Source organism: Crocuta crocuta, unplaced genomic scaffold, assembly GCF_008692635.1.
Source record: "Crocuta crocuta isolate KB4526 unplaced genomic scaffold, BGI_CrCroc_1.0 scaffold343, whole genome shotgun sequence".
Taxonomy (NCBI): Eukaryota; Metazoa; Chordata; class Mammalia; order Carnivora; family Hyaenidae; genus Crocuta; species Crocuta crocuta.
The window spans coordinates 6,952,791-6,969,359 of NW_027532679.1; positions in this window are offsets into that span (position 1 = coordinate 6,952,791).

The following is a 16,569-nucleotide window of genomic DNA, read 5'->3' on the forward strand; positions in this document are numbered from 1 at the left end:
ACGCGGGGCTCGAACCCACGAACCGCGAGATCATGACCTAAGCGAAAGTCGGACGCTTAACCGACTAAGCCACCCAGGCGCCCCTAATTACTTCATCTTTAAAATTGGGATAATAACACCAACCTCTTGGTGTACTGTGAAAACTTAAGAAAAAAATGCACACTGGATGTTAAGCCCAGTTCCTTCTGTGTTGTGGTGGATTCCCTGAAGAGCATCTTCAAGATGAAAGAATTAATTTATTCCCTTAGCTGCTGGCTGTGCTTCCAGACTTTAGGAGACTGCTTCAGCTGAAGCAGACTGCTCACCCAAGGTCATCTCTCCCCTAGCGCAGTCTGCATCGGTAGTGGATCAACAGGGGCTACACAGGCCTAATCTCTTTACCAACCTAGGGGCAACTCCAAAAGGCCATCCCAGCCCTAGGGGGACCTTCTAGGTTGGCTGAGACATATATGCTGAAACTGCTTCATATCTCAACTTTTTTCTCTTTCTCAACTTCCTTCCTCCCTTCCATAAGCACCAACCCCAATTGATGCTTGGCATGCTAACCCCATCTCAGAGTTGCTTTCCAGAATACAAACTGGGGCATATGTAATAAGCATTCAATGAGTATGAGTTAGTATTATTACTAGTAGTAGTACTAATACAACAGCCACAACAACCACTTTCTCTCATTAATTCTCCGTGCTGGGGGCTCCCTCGGGCATTGTTAGATATTCTACTACCACTAGGATCTATAACAACTACTGAAATTACTGCTCTAAGTTCTATAACTAAAAAACTATTATTCATAGAGTTTATATGCTAACCTTATACTTTATACATAGTTATAAATGCTTATATCAAAGTATAATTAAAGCATGCGTTCACTAGGAGGCTGAGCCCACATAATGGCAACCACAGGACTGATATAGTGGTAAACAATTGTGCAGTTCTTTAACCTGTATTTAGTTAATACTCACTGTAACTCCTAGAGGTGATTACTATTGCTTTCTACATTCTGCATTTTAGAATGTCATGCATATTCAGTGTGGACTGCAGGGTGTGTATGTATGTAGATGTGCACACACAAAGACATAAGTCTTATGTTGAGCAACTTTCAGTGCCTCCAGTTTGATAGCAAAATGTGTATCCAGATATTGCAAAATGTTCCATGCAGAGAGGGGTAAAACTGTTCCAAATAAGGAACCATTGATTGATATGGTTAAGGGGCCAATGAACATTTCCAATGATACAAACATATCACCAATAATCCAAATGATTTGTCTCTATCACAAGCCAGAAATCTGGTGATCCAACCCCATTTAATCATTAACAACTATGTATTGAATTAATGCTCAATGTATTTCCTAGGTGAAAAATAGTACTATTTTTCACTGGCCACACAAGACTATTATTATAAGTTGATAATGTTTCTTTAAGCATTATCATATACTAGCACCTTGATCAATGTCGTAATTGCCCCTCTTGCATCTTATACTGTTTCACACTAACTACGTGACTAGACAGGGAAAGACTTGTGGGCTGCCAGTTATGTAATCTTCCACTGTCTCTTCTCTCATTATGTTATTTCCCCATCCATAACACTTCTTATACATCCTTAACATGTCTAAATGCCACAATACATTCAACATTATCAGTAAGATTGTGTACTGCCACAAAAGGACCCACCTAAAAATCTAATCAGCTTACTGTTAATCAGAATTTTTTCAAATTAAGTAATTTTTTTTTATCACACCCATAGGTGCTTCCCAACACCACAGGACTAAAACGTTTTGGCAACCTTAGTTGCCTAAACTCCCCAACACATCTTAACCAGTGAATAATGCCTCTGGTCCTCTTCTGGTAACTATAGTCTCTGTCCTAGTCCTGTTTGCTCTTTTTTTTTTTTTAAACATTTATTTTTGAGAGACAGACAGAGCATGAGCAGAGGATGGAGAGAGAGAGAGGGAGACACAGAATTTGAAGCAGGTTCCAGGCTCCGAGCTGTCAGCCCAGAGCCTGACGCAGAGCTCAAACTCACGAACCACGAGATCATAACCTGAGCCAAAGTTGGCCGCATAACTGACTGAGCCACCCAGGGGTCCCCTGTGTGTTCTTGAAGAGGGTAAAATGTAGTTGGAGAGGTGGCATCAAAAGTATCAGGTCAACACTGGTCCAAATAGCACATAAGTCAGCCAAAGGGGTTTGAGATCCTCTTGGCTTGCCTCCTGTTTGCCCACAGGAAGTTGCAAAGCTAGCTAGGGATATTCTTTTGCTATTTCCAGATCTTCAAATCATGTGTCCTTCTCATGGCTTAAAAGTGAGGGATAATAACATCTATTAGGTAACTATTTCATTATCTGGATTTTCGTCATCTCTATTATTAGCCCAGGATGGACTTATAGTGGTTCTAGGGGAAGTTACAGCTTCTTCCACAGGCCTCCTTCCATGAATGCTTATCACAAAACGAAAACTCATCCTGGGCAGGCCACTGTTTCATATGAATGTGAAAACTCTTTCTAACAAGTCTTGATTTATCTTTACATGTTCATCTTCTGTGTCCATGTCATTGAACAAGGTGGTTGTGGCTAGAGTGGCTTGAGTGGCATAGAGCTGATCATTAAACAACTAAGAGAATTCCATTCCTTCTTCTCCAGCAAACTTAGTGTAATTCCCTCTGCTGCCAGCCAGATGAGTCACATTTCTATAGTCTCACTAGGCTTTTGCCCAGATTGATTTCTAATTTCTCTCTTTTTGTGATTGTAAAAGCAGAGAATAACTTTCTGAATAACTAATTGCTCTGAAATACTCCAGGAAGTATTTCATTTTTTGACAACCACTAGTTGGAGGAAAGTGCCATTGATTTGGCACTGGTGCAGAAGAATGAGCAACATCCACCATACACTCTCATTAACTTCACAGTCTTCTCCCTACTTTATCTCTAATTCTAACCACTAAAGCAACTCATCAGTCAGCTCAGTGGTGATTATTCAGAACTAGTTGTTTCCGATGTTACTGAACATTTTAGCAACCAAATCCACTCCTACCCACCACAGTACCACACCTGACCAATGAACACAGGACTCCAATTGTCATTCTTCCGAAAAAGCATTATGACTTTACCAGACTAAGGCTGGGGACAAATTTTTCAAGAAAGCTGACAAATTCACCTAGTAAAGAAAATATAAGCCTAGATAGACTCACAATGTATTACTTATATAGACAGCAATAATAAGGTCAGCAATGATGTCAGCCCCCCATGTCACAGGGTGACACTGAAGCAAAAGGGACCAGATGACATGCAAATGAGTTATGGGACACTTTGAAGACCCAAATACACACTGAAATTAAGCAATTTTGTAGTTTGCAGTTATAAACTAAATGGGGACAAAGCAGAAAGCTCCCTACCTTATCAGAATTACAGAGACAGATGAGAAACTGCACCATGAAACCCTCTCTCAACATAAGGAATTAAGTGACAAATTGCCTTGCAGCCGTTTCTCACAGAACTGTTTATCTTTACCTGGTACTGGAAGCTCACAGGCCATTCTGATAAGGTTTATGTCAGTTGTGTTGGAGCCTTTCCTATGTGGGTTATATTGTAGAGGGTCATCAGAGAACCAGAATAAAACACTTCTTCTAGACCCACCACTAAGAAAGTTGGTCCAGGTTTTAGGACACCAATGTTCAAAACACACTTGACCCAGTTTATCTTTGTAGGACTCATAGCTGCATGTGCCTAATGGGATGAAGGGCTAAGAATGATCTGGTTATAGAATGTTTCAGTCTCAAGTTTCTTTTTTTTTTTTTTTTTAATGTTTTATTTATTTCTAGGAGAGAGAGAGAGAGACAGCGTGAGCATGGGAGGGTCAGAGAGAGAGGGAGACACAGAATCTGAAGCAGGCTCCAGGCTCTGAGCTGGCAGTCAGCACAGAGCCCGACACGGGGCTCGAACCCACGAACCGCGAGATCATGACCTAAGCGAAAGTCGGACGCTTAACCGACTAAGCCACCCAGGCGCCCCCAGTCTCAAGTTTCTAATCAGAAGAGAATGCCACAGGTTAATTCTAAGTATCCTAATCATGTAGCATGTTAGATATTAATGTATACTACTTAAACAAAGAAAGCCAGAAGAGGAATATGTTGAAAAGGATGGTCTTGTGTTCTCATTATTCTTATCAGAAAGTAAATATTTTCAGCTATTTTAATTACAATGTGTTCTAAGAAGAGAAAAAGGTATCTACTCTAACCATTTTGCCATCTGGAAAAAGTTCTCTGTCCTACTGTCATTCAAGGAGATAAATTATGAAAAAACTTATCATCATGTTCTTCATTTTGTCTGTATTTTCACAAAGAAATTTGTTGATAGGCATAATTTTCCCTCTAGACATGTAATTAGTTTGAAGAGAAGTTCTGGTGTCTTCATAGAAATCAACAATGAACTGATGATAATCTAGCATTTGAGACAGCTCATGTTTGAGATAATATAATGACTGTATTAACTATTTCTTCTTCAAAATTTTCTAAGCTATAGTTCAGGATGATGCTGAATTAGTTATGACTAATCCAGCAAAGAGGACATTTATATTAGTATTTACCATTCTAGGATTTTCTAATAGATGAAGGGTTTCTCAGGTAGTATACTACTACTGTGATACAAAATGACTGTAGGTATTATATGGAATCATATGTTAAATGCTGATACATATTTATTTTATAATCATCTTTTGATGCTGTAATTCTTTTCAAAATAGGCTAAAATACTAAGTAGAAAGAAGTATATCAACCTATGCAAGTAAAAAAAATCCACAAGTCTGTTAAGATATGATTAGAATTTGAAGACACTAAGATAGAAAGAAAAATCAACCTGCTATGGTATATTGCATATTTGACCCCCCATTATTCACTTCTTCCTGTATTCACACTTACATGACTTTGAAATTCTTCCCACCAAAGTGATGACACATATGTTTCTAACTCTTGACATCTTTTTTATTATGAGATTTCTTTGACCAACAGAAAAAGAAAGAAGAGCAGGGTACAAATGTTGAGCCTAGGGCTCAAGAGACCGTGCTTGTTTTCATTCACTCTGCATGCTTGCTCTTAGCATCAGAAGAACATGCATCAACTAGCTTAATGGGCTAAGAGAATGAGACTCATAAAGAAGAAAGCCAGCTCGGCCTAACCAGTCTGAATCTCCCTAACTCCAGACATGATGGAAATGCAAGAGAAATAATAAATATATTTTATGCCGCTGAGTTTGGAGATGGTTTGGAATGCAGCAGGAGCATAACTAATTACTTGATAAAGGGTAAAAAAGAAATGTGTGTTTCTACTAGCTATTTTGGTATAACCTGTAATAACTTCCCAGCCTCATATCTACTATCCCAATGCTTCTTCACAATAACATCATGAAGGCAGCAGATCCAATAGAACAGTCATTCTACAGATGAAGAAATTGAGGTTCTGTACAATTCATTGTATTTCATCTGGCCACTATCATGACTACATTAGAGAAGGAAAAAATGTTTAAACCTAAATTAGAACCCTAAAATAATTCATTATCATTGGGAATATATTACTGGGAAGCAGATCATTAAGACTGATATTTCTCCTTAACAACCGATTTTTTTTTTTTTTCAGAAATCCCATTTAGAGAGATAAGTCCATCTTGGTGTGAAAAGTAGTAGAAAATATTTATTCATTCTCTAGTTATAAGCATTTAAATTCTTCCCAATAAAAATTTCATGTAAAAATATACAACAGCTAAAAAAGAATCTGTATGACTATGGAATAGTTACCAGTATACTATGTTAAATTAAAACAAAATCCCAGACAACGTGTATAAATTGGTAACATTTATATGAAAAAAATATATATTTCATGGATTTATATAAATGAATATAATGCATGAGTGTAAATATAAATAAAAATGGCTAGATGTTTTTCACAAACTGAGCAACAAGTAGTTACCTCAAGGTGTAGAGAGATGCCTAATATTGTAGGTAATGGGGGACATAAACTGTAGCCTTAGAAGGAAATTAAAATTCTTAAAAAATTTTTTTTTAATGTTTACTTTTGAGAGACAAAGGAAGAGAGAGACAGCATGAGCAGGGGAGGCACAATGAGAGAGGGAGATACAGAATCCAAAGTAGGCTCTAGGCTCTGAGCTATCAGCACAGAGCCTTATTCAGGGCTCGAACTCACGAACTGTTAGATCATGACCTGAAGCCAAAGTCGAACTGAGCCACTCAGGTGGCCCACAAATTATAATTGTTATAAGGAGAATCCATTTATCTATTACCTGTGCAATGAAATATTAACATCAAATGGAAAATTATTTGGAGGAGTATTGAATTACTGAAGCCGAAAGAATGCTTCTACATTTGGATCTAAACTAGATTATATAACATTGCAATTTCACTGTGTTAACACAGATTGAAAATCATATGCCAAAAGAGGGAACAGAAAATTTGAAAAATTTCCTGTATTAAATGATCGTTAAGAGACAAGACGTCTCCATTATTTAGATAAACACACTCCTTTCTTCTCCAGATAGAGATACAAATTTATTGTTCGGATTATTAATTCTCATACACAATGACTTCAATCCTAAAAATAATATGCAAAATGAATGTAAAATTTTTAAAAATACCCTAGTGATACTTTGTACACAGGATACTTGTGCACAGTGATAACCTATGATAGGCACAGAAAGCCTATATTAATATCTCACTTTTAATTCACAAAATATAAGCTTACATAAGCAGATCAACTTGACAAAATCACTCACTTCTCCTTGCCATGCACATTCCATTGATGATTCATGAATAAGGGCAGCAAAGGGAGAAGTGCAGCTATCTAATAAAATTGCTAGTTGAATACCTCAAGCAGTTTTTAAAAGCCTACTAGAATCATTTTTCTTCTTCTCTGTTGTTTCAGCCTTCTTATTTGTCTACAAATCACCATTCCATTATACTTATCTTCCAACATATTTAATTAATATTTTTTTGAAAAAAAATTTAAGTTTATTTATTGATTTTGAGAGAGAGAGTGTGTGTGATCAGGAGAAGGACAGAGAGGAAGGAAAAGAGAGAATCTTAAGCAGGCTCTGCACTGTCAGCACATAACCTGACGTGGAGCTGGAACTCATGAACCTTGAGATCATGATGTGAGGTGAAACCAAGAGTCAGATGCTTAACCCATTGAGCAACCCAGGTACTCTTTTAATAAATAATTTAATAAATAAGGAAGGTGACACTGACAGTAGGAAATAGACAAAACTAACTCTTGAAGTCAGAGAATGAAAAAAACAAGGACAAGGAAAATCAATGAGTTAAGTAGGTGGGTCAATGGAAAATATAGATCTTCTTTGTTCCTCTGTTATTCTGAATAATTTATTCCTATTTTTCTTTCTTGTTTGATTTCTTGAATAGACTATGTTCTTTTCAAAACTTTAGGCAGTTTTTCCCCATAAATCCCAAGATTTTTTCTTTTTCTTTTTTTTTTTTTAACGTTTCACTTATTTCTGAGAGAGACAGAGGCAGCATGAGCAGAGGAGGGTCAGAGAGAGAGGAATACACAGAATCTGAAGCAGTCTCCAGGCTCTGAACCAGCTGTCAGCACAGAGCCCCATGTGGGCCTCTGTGAACCATGAGATCATGACCTGGGCCAAAGTCAGACACTCAACCGACTGAGCCACCCAGGTGCCCTTCCCAAGATTTTTTGCTAATATGCATATTTTTTTTATCATATTCTTGCCTAAACTTTTCTCATATGAAAGACCCTATTTATTCCTGATTCCGTGAAGCTGTTACCTCCATTTGAAAGCTGAAGATGCCAATAAGGGCTTGTCCATGTTCACAGAGCAGGTTCATACTCACACCTTTTGGCACATTCTCCCCTCAGTCACCAAAATGACTTTTTAAAATATATGTCTTGTCATTTATGGGCTTTCTAGTGTAAATCTTCTTATAGCTTTTGGTGCTCATAACACAAAATCTAAACACCATGCATTTAAAGTTCTCGTGGGGTCTCACCCTGAAAACCTCTTCAACCTCATCTTCCACTAGTCTCATTCTTCCACCATTCATCACATACTTCATCTACCATGTCCTTCAGTTGCTCAGAACTGCAAATCCCATTGCTGCCTCAAAGCCTTTGCCCCTGCCTTTTTCTCTACATGGAATGCATTTCTTAAATTTCCATAGAACTGGCTGTTCTTATCATTCAGGTCTCAGACCAAATACCACTTCTTCCAGGGTTTCTTTCTAGATCATCACATTCAGTATTACTACTAGATTTACTAGAAATATATGAGTTGAGAATAGGAAAGAGTTCAGTTCTACAGTGGCAATCAGAATATGGATTTTTCAAGAAAGGTAGAGATTTCTAAGCTATGGAAACAACAAAAGTGTGCTACTAAATGATTCAAGTTGTTTACCTCAAACTGGGCAAGTTTTTAGCCAGGGGTCAGAATAAGCAGTGAGTATGTGATGGGGTTGAGGAAAAAGAGCATATACACAAAATGTGAAGTTAGGTGTTTATAAGCTTTGTGGGAATAAAGGATGTTGTAAGAAGTGAAAATAGACTCTTGAATACTGGGCAAAAGACATGAGATTATTTGATTTGTTAAGCAACCAGGTTCTTGAAGACAGTACGCCACTGAATGTTTCTGAGAAGAGTGAAGATTTAGTGAGAAGCATTTTGAAGAACATTTGCCTTCTCTTTATAAAATATGGCAATTATACTAATTACAGAAAACATATAACAGAAATAGTAAATATATAGCTATCAAAGCAAGGAATCTACAGCTCAGTAATATTTAATTTGGCTATTCTAAAATGCTACATGCAGTGCTTGAGACCTCTGGTGATCATACTTAATAAGATAATTTTCAAATCAACTTCTATTTCTCTCTCTCTCTCTCTCTCTTGAATTAGTACACCCTTATGGGATATTGTGGGAAGATAGTTAAGATTTCAAGGAAGAATTTCCTTTTGAGAAAAATCTGAACAATTTTAATTTTTGTGTTTTATGTATAATTTTGCAAAGAAAATTCCATATATAATCAGAAGATCTAGGGCATCTGTGTGGGTCAGTTGGTTAAGCCTCTGACTCTTGATTTCAGCTCAGGTCATGATCTCAAAGTTCATGTAATCAAGGCCTGTGTTGGGCTCTGCACTGACAGTGTGGCGCCTGCTTGGGATTCTCTCTCTCCTTTCTCTCTGTCCACCTCTCCCAACACGCCCCGCCCCCCGCTCCTGTGCATGCATTTTCTCTCTCAAAAGAAACCATTTTTTAAATCCAAAGATCCATTTTATTTACTTTTATTATTTTATTTATTTGAAGTGGGGTAGAGGAGCAAAGGAAAAGAGAGAATCTTAAGCAGGCTCCATGCTCATGGAGCCTTATGTGAAGCTCTATCTCACAGCCCTCAGATCATGACCTGAACCTAAATGAAGAGTCAGTCACTCATATGACTGAGCCACCCAGGTGCCTCAGAAGATGTATTTTTAAATCTCAGTGTTCCCATTTACTAATCTATCACACTGATTAAAATATATTAAATATATTTTTTACCCACAACTAAGTGGGGCAAATATGAGATAACTCATGTTTCTCAAAATCATATTTTCCATATTAGGAGATGCTCTTCAAATGTCCAATACATAGGACAGGTGAAGCATACCTAGGAAATTACACTGCCTGAAGTTTATATAACAAAAAATAGCTAACAAGTGCCTACACCATACCAACACTTTACTAAATATTGAGATAAAGTTAGGATTAAGAATATGCCTAGCTCTCGGGGCACCTGGGTGGCTCAGTCGGTTAAGCATCCGACTTCAGCTCAGGTCATGATCTCACGGTTTGTGGGCTTGAGCCCCGCGTAGGGCTCTGTGCTGACAGCGAGTTCAGAGCCTGGAGTCTGTTTCAGATTCTGTGTCTCCCTCTCTCTGACCCTCCACTGCTCATGCTGTCTGTCTGTGTCTCTCAGAAATAAATAAAACAGGGATGCCTGGGTGGCTCAATTGGTTAAGCGTCTGACTTCGGCTCAGGTCAGATCTCATGGTTCATGGGTTCAAGCCCCGCATCAGGCTCTGTGCTGACAGCTCAGAGCCTGAAGCCTGTTTCAGATTCTGTGTCTTCCTCTCTCTCTGCCCCTCCCCCACTCATGCTCTGTCTCTCTCTGTCTCAAAAATAAATAAACTATAAAAAAAATAAATAAAACATTAAAAAAAAGAATATGCCTAGCCCTCAAGAAAATTATAGTATCTAGTCAAATTATTTTCTGTAGTCTAGCTATATAACATCTTCACTATAGGTATTTATACAGTATTTATTTTTTGGCTATTTAAAGCTATTTTATAAGTCATGGAATCAGTTTCATATAAATCAAACTGATGATATTATTGAAGTATTTAAACAAGAAGGCTATTAGACCTTGGTGGCCCTAATGCTTTGGTAACTAATCTATGTAAACAAAGCAAAACCTAAGCTAGAGTCAGCACACTTAAGTCTGAGAAAATAAAACTTAAGCACAACCAATCACAAACAGCACCTAGGCTTTTCAAAATCAGGCAACTGTTTAAGCTTAACAAATCAACTCATTTTTTTGCTTTGCTTCAGTTCTTCTCTACAAAAACCTTGCCCACAGCTCCTGTCCTGTGAGCACTGCTAACCACTTTTGCTTTGGGTGGTGCACAATTGAAATAAGTGTACATTCAAGTAAGGTTGTGAAAAATTTAATGTGCTTCAGTTTATCTTTTAACAATGGTAACACAGATCAGAGACTGTACTTCTTGAAAGTCAGATGCTTTTTTTTCATTCAAGATTAATTGGTCTATTATAAACACCACATTTGACAAGACTAAGACATTTCAACCCTTTGCTTCCTGGGTTTTGAACTTGTTTATTTTTCTTGACCTATGTAAATTACATTCTCAGAAATCATCAGATTTTCCTTTTCTCTGTAATATATTTTCTGGGGACTCAAATGGCACAGTGTTTTCCCAATGTCATGGTGATAAATGATAAATTGCAGAACTAGATTCACCAAATTCTGAAAGCCATTTCGCAGCCCATAGGAGAGTGATAAATGAAACTTTCTAAAAGGTTAGTCAATACCTCAACTCAGCTGTAGATAGCTCATTATGGATACTTGCCAGATATAATCTTGCTCATGACTCTGTTTTGTTTAAGCTTCTCAGCAGGGGAAATGTGTCATGGGTTGTGACTGATACATGTCTATAAATGTCAGGTAGTTTTCTCTTTACAGGGACAGGTTGGTCAGCTTTAAACCCCAGAGAATTTCTGTAATATTTAAGTATGTGAGGCAGGAAGATAATAATTTCTCTCTTCATCCTCCAAGACTAATACCAGTAGTTATTTTGCAAACATCATTGCTGTCTTAGAAATATTTTAAAGAAACCATGGCTACAGACAGAATGGAAAATAAAAGTAGGCATGAAGAATTAAAAAATGCGATAAATGAGATACANCTGGAATGCTGAGAAAGGAAGCACCAACAACTGGAAATAAAATGCAAGGTGACTTAATATGCTGTAAAACCTGTCAGTTCCTGTATCATTACAGGGGTTGGGGGGGAGGAGAAAAGTCTGGATCGGTGGTGGTAATATAGGATAAAGCAGCATTAGAATCAGCTAGTAACTTCTCAGAAATGCAAATTATCAGGCTCCACTGCAGATTTAATGAGCCAGAAACTCTGGGTGGGACAATCTGGGTTTTAGCAAGGACCAATGTTCAGTCTAGCTCTGTGATACTCAAGTGCTGCCTGAGTATCAGCAACATCAGACTCCCATGGTAACTTGTTAGATCAACAGAATTTGGGTTCCATCCCAGTCCTGCTGATTCAGAATCTACATTTTAATAGGATCTCCAAGTAATCTGCCTGTACATATATGTTAAAAAAGCAATGCTTTACAAATGTGACAAATGTGTGGGGTGAAAATTTCAGTATTTCTGCCTGTGAAACACGGTAAGGTCACTCTTTCGCACTGAGGCTAGAGAAGGGACGAAAGAAAGAAAGAAAGAAAGAAAGAAAGAAAGAAAGAAAGAAAGAAAGAAAGAAAGAAAGAAAGAAAGAAAGAAAGAAGAAAGAAAGAAAGAAAAAGAAAGAAAGAAAGAAAGAAAGAAAGAAGAAAGAAAGAAGAAAGAAAGAAAGAGAAAGAAAGAAAGAAAGAAACAAAGAAAGAAAGAAAAGAAAAAGGAAGGAAGGAGGAAGAGAGAGAGAGAAAGAAAGAAAGAAAACTCTTTCTCAAGACAATTTTCTGTTAAACACTATCCATTCATCCATCCATCCAGCAAACAATTGTTGAGAACCTTCTATGTATTGGGTACATTAATAACCACTGATTTTAGGAGTAGTGCACTAGAGAAAATGAGTTTACAATCTCAAAGTATTCAGAATTGAGATAGGGATTGAAGGTCATTTGCTATCCTTGCTGTAAATGAGATTAAGAAAGAAATCCTTATGAATAAATTGTTATCTAAATAGTGGTGGTAATATAGGATAAAGCAGCATTAGATACCTAGACATCATTATAGTTTTATTCATGTTCACTAATACATATTTGTACTTTCACATCTAGGGCACAAAATATTCTGCAAGATGAATTCTTGCATGCTATGGATCAAAATTGTAGTTCTAGCATCTAATGTGTGTCATGGGTAATATGTGAGGTAGAAAGAGAACACAAGCTAATATTGCGTGTGTGTTGACAGGCTCTAGAAGAAGTACCAATAATTGTTGACTAACACCTTACTGAGGGGTGAGGGAATGAATTTTGTGGATTCACACTTCAATGGCTGTGAATCCATTGAATCCAAAAATCTACTTGTGAAATTTTAACTTAAAGTTAATCTAAATTAAATATTTGAGATTATATATGTGCTGTAGCAAGAGTCTTTGTGATAAAAATTATTCACAACAAAAATTCTGTAAATTTTGGATTCACTTTATACATCTATATATTCACTTATATATATACAGAGAGAGTGAATATATATTTATAGGTAAAGTGAATATATATTTAAATTTTAATTATATATATTTAAATAATTTATTTAAATTATTTGTAGCGAGGGAGAAAGCACTATGAAGGAATGGTGGGAAATTTCAGTGAAAGGATTTGAATGAAACTTCTCACAGGGTTTGAGACCGTGCTGGTTGATTCTATGGCAAATTTAAGGACCAATTTGGGGTTGCATGTTGTCAAAAGCCAAAGACGATTTGGTGATTGTTTACATTTTTTTTTACTTAAAAAAATAGTGGCAAAATATGCATAACATAAAACTTATAATTTTAGCCATTTAAAAATCTACTTTGAGTACATTCACATTACTGTGCAACCATCACTCTAAAACATTGTTTATCTTCCACAACTCAAACCTTTACCCATTAAATAGTAACTCTCGATTTACCCCTTCACTCTAGTTTCTGGCAACCACTATTCTGCCTCTGTTTCTATGGATTTGACTACCCTAGGTATTACTTATAAATAGAATTTGTACTTATAAATAGTATTTGACCTTTTGTGACTTACTTGGTATATGTCTTCAAGATACATCATATTGTAACATGTGTCAGACTTTCATTTTAATGACTGAATAATGTTTCATTATATGTATGTTTCACATCTCATTTATCCTCTCATCCATTGATAAGCACGTGGGTTGTTTCTGACTTTTGGCTATTGTCAATGTGCTGCTGTATACAAGGATGGACAAATACATGTTCAAATCTTTACTTTTACTTCTTTCAGGTATATACTCAGAAGTGGAATTGCTGGATCATGTGATAATCCTACTTTTAATTTTTGCAGAAATGCCATACTATTTTCCAAGTGGCTGCACCATTTTATAACCCCAACAGAAATAACTAATAGTTCCAACTTCTTCACCTGCTAACAACTGTTATTTTTCACTAGTGTTTTGTTGTTTTCATAATAGCCTACATCCTAATGGATGTAAAAATGGTACTCATTATCGTTTTGATTTGCGCTTCCCTAATGACTGACTGGTCATGTTAAACATCTTTTCATGTGCCTATTGGTCATATGTGTATGCTATTTTCAAAAATGTCTATTCAAGTTATTTGCCCATATCTAATTGGGTTATTGGTTGTTGAATTGAATAGTTCTTTACATTCATGGATATTAGCCCTTTACCAGATACAAAATTAGGAAATAAATAATTTCTCCAGTTCTCTACATTGACTTTCACTCTGTTGACTATCTTTTAATAGGCAAAAGTTCCTAATTCTGATATAGTCCAATTTATCTCTTTTCCTTTTGTTGCCTATATTTGGGTGTCATATCCATGAAATCACAGTCAAATGCAAAATGAAACTTTTCTCCTATGTTTTCTCCTAAAAGTTGTATAGTTTTAGCCCTTGTACTTCTCTGTTTGATCCATTTTATTTTTTACATGTAGCCTATAGTAAGGGTCCGTCTTCATTTATTCCAGCTTTCCCAGCATCATTTGTTAAAATCGTCCTTCCCTCATTGAATGGTATTAGCACCACTGCTTAAAATCACTTGGCTATATATATAAGTATTTATTTCTGAGTTCTTCATTACACTGGTCTACACATCTATCTTTATGACAACATCAAACTACTCTGATTACTGTAACTTTATAATAAGTATTGAAATAAACAAGTGTGAGACTTTCAACTAGTTATTCTTTCTCAAGATTGTTTTAGCTGTTCGGAGTCCTTTGAGATTGTATATGATTTTAGGATGGATTTTTCTATTACTGCAAAAATCACTGTTGGGACTCTAATAGGGATTATATGAATATGTATATCACTTTAGGCGGTACTGACATTTTAAGAATATGAAGTCTTCTAGTCCATGAATATGGGATGTCTTTCCATTTATTGGTGCCTTCTTTAATTTTATTCAGAAAGTTTTTGTGTTTTTTGGTATACAAGTCTTTCACATTCTTGGTTAAATTTACTCTTATGTATTTTGTTATTTCTGATGCTGTTATAACTAGAATTGTTTTTTTAACTGCCCTTTCAGATTGTTTGTTGTTACTATGTAAAATCAATTTATTTTGTATTCTGAATTTGTATCCTGTAGCTTTGATGAATTCATTATTAATTCTAAGAGGTTTTTTTGTGGGGGGGGGCTTTAGGTTTGGGTTTTTTTTTTTTTTAGGGTTTCCTCATAAAATATGCGGTCATCTACAAAGAGATATTTTATTTCTTCCTTTCCAATTTGAATGTTTTTTATTTATTTTTCTTGCCTAATTTTTCTGGGCAGGTCTTCCAGTGTTGGGTTGAATGTAAGTGGTCAAAGTGGACACCCTATTTTTTATAATCTCTCATCATTGAGTATGATGCTATAATGATATTCAATATGTAGAGATAATTTCCTTCAATTTCTAGTTTTTTGAGTTTTTATCATGTTTTTATCATGAAAGGCTGTTGAATTATATCATATATTTTTCTGCACTGAGGTGATTCTTTTTTTTCCCTTTCAATCTGTTATGTAATGTATTATCTTGATTGATTTTCAGATGTTGAAATGTCCCTGCATTCCAGGAATAACTTCCACTTTGTCAAGGTGCATAATCTCTTTAGTATACTGTTGAGTTAGGTTTGCTAGTACTTTATTGAGGATTTTTGCATCTATGTTCATAAGGGATACTGATCTGTAGTTTTCTTTCCTAGTACTGTCTTTGTGTGGTTTTGGTATTGGAGTAATGCTGGCTTTGCAAAAAGTGAAAGTATTCCCTCCCCTTCAAATTTCAGAAAGAGTTTGAGGAGGATTAATGTCATTTGCTCTTTTAACGTTTGGTAGAATTCAGTTGTGAAGCCATGGAGTCCTGGAATTTTCTTTGTTGGGTAGTTTTTGAATACTGATTAATTCTCCTACTAGTTTTAGTTCTTTTCAGATTTTCTCTTTATGAATGATTTATTCTTGGTAGGTTGTCTCTAGGAATTGTCCATTTAGATTACACAATTTGTTGTTCATAGTATTCTGTTATAATCCTTTATATACCTGTAAAATTAATAGTAATTTTCCATCTTTCATTTCTGATGTCAGTTGTGTTAATTTTCTCTTTTTTTTTTTTCTTAGTCTAAGCAAAGATTTGTCAATTTTGTTGAGATTTTTGAAGATCCAACTCTTGGTTTTATTGCTTTTCTCTATAGCATTTTTATTCTTTCTTTTGTTTATCTTTTCTCTCATCTTTCTGCTAGTTTTGGGTTCATTTTGTTGTTTTTTCAGTTCCTTAAGGTGTCAAGTTAGGTTGCCAATAGAACATCTTTCTTTTTCTTTAATACAGGATTTACAGCTATAAATTTCTCTCTTGCCACTGCCTTTTCTGCATCCTATAAGTTTCAATGTGTTTCATTTTCATTTATCAAGATATTTTCTAATTTCCCTTTTAGCTTATTCTTTGGTCAAAGAATAGTTGAGTAGTTTGAGTGCACTGTTTAATTTCTACATTATTTGTAGATTTTCTAGTTTTTCTCTTGTTAGTGATCTCTGTTTTCATTCCATTGTGATCACAAAGATACTTTGTATGATTTCAGTCTTCTTAAATTTGTTAAGA